General features: G+C 58.6%; 2 non-coding genes across 2 annotated transcripts in view; both read left to right on the forward strand.

Moving 5' to 3' along the window:
• The first annotated feature begins 2,235 nt into the window (after positions 1 to 2,235).
• Positions 2,236 to 4,050, forward strand: LOC142794170 (small subunit ribosomal RNA). The gene has a single exon (XR_012892126.1). It is a non-coding gene; the product is annotated as a small subunit ribosomal RNA (ribosomal RNA).
• A 1,719-nt stretch (positions 4,051 to 5,769) lies between these two features.
• The window catches only part of LOC142794181 (5.8S ribosomal RNA), a 153-nt gene continuing 152 nt past the window's right edge, over position 5,770 (forward strand). The window contains exon 1 of the ribosomal RNA XR_012892133.1: position 5,770. This exon is cut by the window's right edge and continues 152 nt beyond it. This is a non-coding gene — a ribosomal RNA (5.8S ribosomal RNA).

The following is a 5,770-nucleotide window of genomic DNA, read 5'->3' on the forward strand; positions in this document are numbered from 1 at the left end:
AAGAGCGCGAATGCGCCCACGAAAGTGGCGTGTTTGGACGTGCTTGACGACGACCACCGCAGGAAAACGAAAAACCACGTCAGCCGGGGCGAGCGACCCATGGCGGTCTGGGTGCTTATCGCTGCTATTATAGGGGCACCCCGGCAGACGCAAAAAAAAAAAAAAAATTTTTTTCGACATTCTTTTTTGCTCGTCGACCTCGGGTGACCCAGGTCGCAGTGGGAGCCGCGCACGAAAGCGGCGTCGCGAGACGGCTTCGCGGTCGCTAGTCGCACGAGCTCGGCAACCGCGTCTGCCGGGGCGGAGTTCGGGACGCCGACGGCTAAGTGGGAACCGCCGCTCGGATGTTCGCCGTTTGTGGCCGAGTGAGTGCTGGCACTCCGGCGAAGCCAAACGGGGCCGATTCCGGCACGATATCGGCGTCTTTCTACGTGCTCGCCGGCGACCGTCGCACGAGTACGGCAAAGTGCGTCTGCCGGGGCGGGGTTTGCGACGCGTACGCAATAGTGAGAACCGTCGCTCGGATGTTCGTCGTCTTTCGCCGAGCCAGTGCTGGCACTCCGGCGAAGCCGAACGGAGCCGATTCGGGCACGATATCGGCGTCTTTCCACGTGCTCGCCGGCGACCGTCGCACGAGTACGGTAAACCGCGTCAGCCGGGGCGGAGTTCGGGACGCCGATGCGAAAGTGGGAAGCGCCGCTCGGATCTTCGCCGTTTTTGGAGGAGTCAGTGGCGGCACTCCGGTGAAGCCAAGGTGCGCCAATTCGCGCACGATATCGGCGTCTTTCGACGTGCCCGCCGGCCACCGTCACACGAGTACGGCAAACCTCGTCTGCCGGGGCGGGGTTTGCGACGCCGACGCAAAAGTGGGAACCGCCGCTCGGATGTTCGCCGTTTTTGGCAGAGTGAGTGCTGGCACTCCGGCGAAGCGAAAGAGCGTGAATGCGCCCACGAAAGTAGCGTATTTGGACGTGCTTGACGGCGACCGCCGCAGGAGTACGAAAAACCACGTCAGCCGGGGCGAGCGACCCACGGCGGTCTGGGTGCTTATCGCTGCTATTATAGGGGCACCCCGGCAGACGCAGAAAGAAAAAAAAAAATGGGGACATGGCGTGCGTCACCGTGCGGCTTCGCAGCGTTGCCGAAGTCGCCGAGCCCTTCGACTGAGCCGAACGGCGGACAGGGAACGTTGGTCGGCCGTTCTAACCTGTCGGTGCCACGCCGAGACGTCGTTAAGGAAAACCGCGTCGTGGGCCTCTACGACGCCGTCGAGTCGTTGTACGTTTGGTGTCCAGCGTGTCGGCGGCGAGTAGCGGACACGTCGTTCACGACTTCGGTCTTTCGCAGTCGACGCGAACTTGCGGAGAGTCGTGGTGCCTCACGTTTTCGGCAGAAACCGCGGCGGAATTTTCCCGTGCGTGCGCGCACGACCTCGGTGCTGTGCCGTCAGCGTAGTGTTGCACAAACTCGTGGCCTACCCAAGGTGCGGTACGTTTGCGGCCGTATCCTCGGTGGGAATTTCGTGAGTAGGGTCGCAAATTCTACGACCTCGGCGGGTTTGAGAGCGACGTAGACTTGTGGCACGCTCAACATGCCACACGTTTCGGGGCACACCCGCGGTGAAATTTTCTCGAGTACGCTCGTATTAGGGCCCAAGGAGGTCTGGGTACTTATCGCTGCTATTATGTGGGGGTTCTCGTGAGCGGCGTACGCGAAAGCGACCGGGTGTCTGATATGCGGCGGGCTTCGGCCTCGTCAAGCGTGTCCTCGGGTCTGCTCCAGGGGAATCCACGGCAGTCGTCTGCAGCCTCATCCGCTTGATGCGTTAGGGGCTGGTTGTCGGACGGTGCCGTTTTACCACGATATCGAGGTGTGTTCCGTGTCGTCCTCGGGCGATTCAGATGCGAAAGCGCCGAAGACGCGGGCGTGACCCGTCGTCTGGCGGCTTTGCAGTCTCGGCTCCGTTGCTAGTTCCGGCCGGTCCACCGACAGTGCAGCGGGCTTGGGCAACCCGCACGGCGCGACCGAGTCGATGCAACGAAAAAGAGCGAGCATGAACGTGCTTCTTGCCGCACGGCTCCCACTCGTCTTTCGGGAAGGTTGTGCCGTAGCGAGCTCGAACGCCGTCATCTCGGAGTGCAAAATAAGCGTGTTGGGGCGCCTGAAGGTGGCCTCCGCCGCACACAGACTGCGTCCGGCCCGCCGAGGGCGAGGACGGACGCGCAGTCGAACGATTACCTGGTTGATCCTGCCAGTAATCATATGCTTGTCTCAAAGATTAAGCCATGCATGTCTAAGTACATGCCGAAATAAGGCGAAACCGCGAATGGCTCATTAAATCAGTTATGGTTCCTTAGATCGTTTCTTCCTACTTGGATAACTGTGGCAATTCTAGAGCTAATACATGCAGTGAGCCTGGAGCCCTTTGGGTAACGGGTGCTTTTATTAGACCAAGATCGATCGGGTTTCGGCCCGTATTGTGTGGTGACTCTGGATAACTTTGTGCTGATCGCATGGCCACGAGCCGGCGACGTTTCTTTCAAGTGTCTGCCTTATCAACTTTCGATGGTAGGTTACTTGCTTACCATGGTTGTTACGGGTAACGGAGAATCAGGGTTCGATTCCGGAGAGGGAGCCTGAGAAACGGCTACCACATCCAAGGAAGGCAGCAGGCGCGCAAATTACCCACTCCCGGCACGGGGAGGTAGTGACGAAAAATAACAATACGGGACTCTTTTGAGGCCCCGTAATTGAAATGAGTACACTCTAAATCCTTTAACGAGGATCAATTGGAGGGCAAGTCTGGTGCCAGCAGCCGCGGTAATTCCAGCTCCAATAGCGTATACTAAAGCTGCTGCGGTTAAAAAGCTCGTAGTTGGATCTCAGTTCCAGACGAGTAGTGCATCTACCCGATGCGACGGCTCGGACTGAACATCATGCCGGTTCTTTCTTGGTGCACTTCATTGTGTGCCTCGAGATGGCCGGTGCTTTTACTTTGAAAAAATTAGAGTGCTCAACGCAGGCGAGTCGCCTGAATAAACTTGCATGGAATAATAGAACAAGACCTCGTTTCTGTTCTGTTGGTTTTTGGAATACGAGGTAATGATTAAGAGGGACGGACGGGGGCATTCGTATTGCGGCGCTAGAGGTGAAATTCTTGGACCGTCGCAAGACGAACTACTGCGAAAGCATTTGCCAAGAATGTTTTCATTGATCAAGAACGAAAGTCAGAGGTTCGAAGGCGATCAGATACCGCCCTAGTTCTGACCATAAACGATGCCAACCAGCGATCCGCCTGAGTTACTCAAATGACTCGGCGGGCAGCTTCCGGGAAACCAAAGTATTTGGGTTCCGGGGGAAGTATGGTTGCAAAGCTGAAACTTAAAGGAATTGACGGAAGGGCACCACCAGGAGTGGAGCCTGCGGCTTAATTTGACTCAACACGGGAAAACTTACCCGGCCCGGACACTGGGAGGATTGACAGATTGAGAGCTCTTTCTTGATTCGGTGGATGGTGGTGCATGGCCGTTCTTAGTTGGTGGAGCGATTTGTCTGGTTAATTCCGATAACGAACGAGACTCTAGCCTATTAAATAGGTGCGGGGTTCCCAGCACCTTACAACCTTCTTAGAGGGACAAGCGGCTCCTAGCCGCACGAAACAGAGCAATAACAGGTCTGTGATGCCCTTAGATGTCCGGGGCCGCACGCGCGCTACACTGAAGGAAGCAGCGTGTCTTTATCCCTGTCTGAAAAGACTGGGTAACCCGTGGAACTTCTTTCGTGATTGGGATAGGGGCTTGCAATTGTTCCCCTTGAACGAGGAATTCCCAGTAAGCGCGAGTCATAAGCTCGCGTTGATTACGTCCCTGCCCTTTGTACACACCGCCCGTCGCTACTACCGATTGAATGATTTAGTGAGGTCTTCGGACCGATGTCCGGCGCGGCCTTTCGGTTGCGCCGGTCTGTTGGAAAGATGACCAAACTTGATCATTTAGAGGAAGTAAAAGTCGTAACAAGGTTTCCGTAGGTGAACCTGCGGAAGGATCATTAACGGATTGTGAAGGGTGAGCGCCTCAGCTGCGTCTGCGCCCGACACTTTCTGCCGCTGACCCCGTTTGGACGCGGGGTCGGCTTTTCCCCACGGGGCTGCCTGAATGTGGAGCGGCACCCCGTGACAAATTGTTGCGCCCAGCGGACGCCAACACCGCGACCTTGGACGGTCGGCCAGGTGGCGGACGCGGGTACAAACGGCGCAACGCACTCATAGGTCGGCTTTCGACCCGCCACTGCACCGTGGCTCGAAGCGCTCGAAATGCGCGACCCGACCGCTGCGGGACCGCCTAGTACTGTAAACAGGAGCGGCGGAGCGCGAACGGCGAGTCGTGGTTACGTCGGTAGAAGGCGAGGCTGCGCGTTCCCGAAACGCCAGCCGAGTGCCCTCCCGACCGTTCGAGCGTGCAAGAACGAGACCCGACAATCGCGCGGCGACTGCCAAGTACGAGAGGAACGGCACAAGCGTCGGCGGTCGGTCAAGGAACTGGCGATGTGACGGGTCCGCTGTGCACCAGTGCATACCGTCCCGCCGTCCGCGGCAAGCGCCTCCGCGTCCTCGGGTGACGGAGGCTGCCGGTCGGTTCTTGCAGGCGAGGGATCTCGCTGGCACCGGTTCGCGTTGACGCGCGGCCGGTCATGGCACGGCGATGCGACGGCCGAGGTGCGCAGTACTCGATGGAGGAACCGCACGCTCCGATGACCGTCCCGCCCTCCGCGGCGTATGCGTACCGACCGTAATGGTTGCAGCAGCGCCGGCCGGCTTTTGAATTCGCCACACGAAACACGGTGCGAGATCGCGGTTAGGGGAGCGTCGACGTTGCCAGGCGTTTTGCTTGCTGCCGAGGGAAAGGCGGCACGGCCACGTCGCGCTCGTCGCGATTAGCGGGTCTGCGCGCTTTGGGAAGGTGCCGCAACGACTTGCCGAAAGAGGAAGCACGGAAGAACGAGGGACTTGGACGTCCCGACAATTGAACGCACTTGCGGCCAGGCCCTTGCTGGCTTCGTTCTTCCGCCTCGAGTAGGCTCGTACGCGGCTCCGGCGCCGAAAGTGGTCCTTGGCACCGACTTCGGTGGACGTGGGAAGTGCCGCGCAAGTACGGCGCGCCTGGCTCCACCTGTTGGCTAAAGTAGGCAGCCGGATCGGCATTTTGGTGTGCGGTGGCAAACCGTGGATGCGAAAAAAGCTTGTGCGATTTCGTGGAACAAAAAGCGGGGGTCCCCCTTTTTATGCGGAGGAGACCGACCCGCCCGCCGTGGTGAACCGCGACGCCACGGTAAAAACGGGAGAGGCTTGTCGATGGGACCGTGCATCCCGCGCTCCACGGAGGCCGGGAGGCGGCCGCCCGAGGAAATGTGTAGCCGTCGAGGCCCGCATCTGCGTGCACTCTTATCCAAATGGGTGTACCGCAGGCATTTTCTGGTTAGGCGGGCCAATGAGAGCGAGCACACAACGATACCTACGGGTCCGGCTTGGAGAACCGGCTTCGACGCCTCCCGAGTATTTATAGAGGGGTGGACCACGAAAGCACTCGCAAGTAGCGGAAGCGAAACGCCGTCCGAAACACACCGTTTGCTCGATTTGCGGCAGCCGAAAAAGGCGCGGCAGAGTTTTGGAGTCCAAGCGTGCGCTGAAAAGCGCCCTTCTTGGCCACTGTTTGGCCGAGTGCCAGAAACGTTTGGTTTTGACTGTACGGAATTGAACAAACACTTTTTCACG

The sequence above is a fragment of the Rhipicephalus microplus genome, unplaced genomic scaffold, assembly GCF_043290135.1.
Source record: "Rhipicephalus microplus isolate Deutch F79 unplaced genomic scaffold, USDA_Rmic scaffold_383, whole genome shotgun sequence".
Taxonomy (NCBI): Eukaryota; Metazoa; Arthropoda; class Arachnida; order Ixodida; family Ixodidae; genus Rhipicephalus; species Rhipicephalus microplus.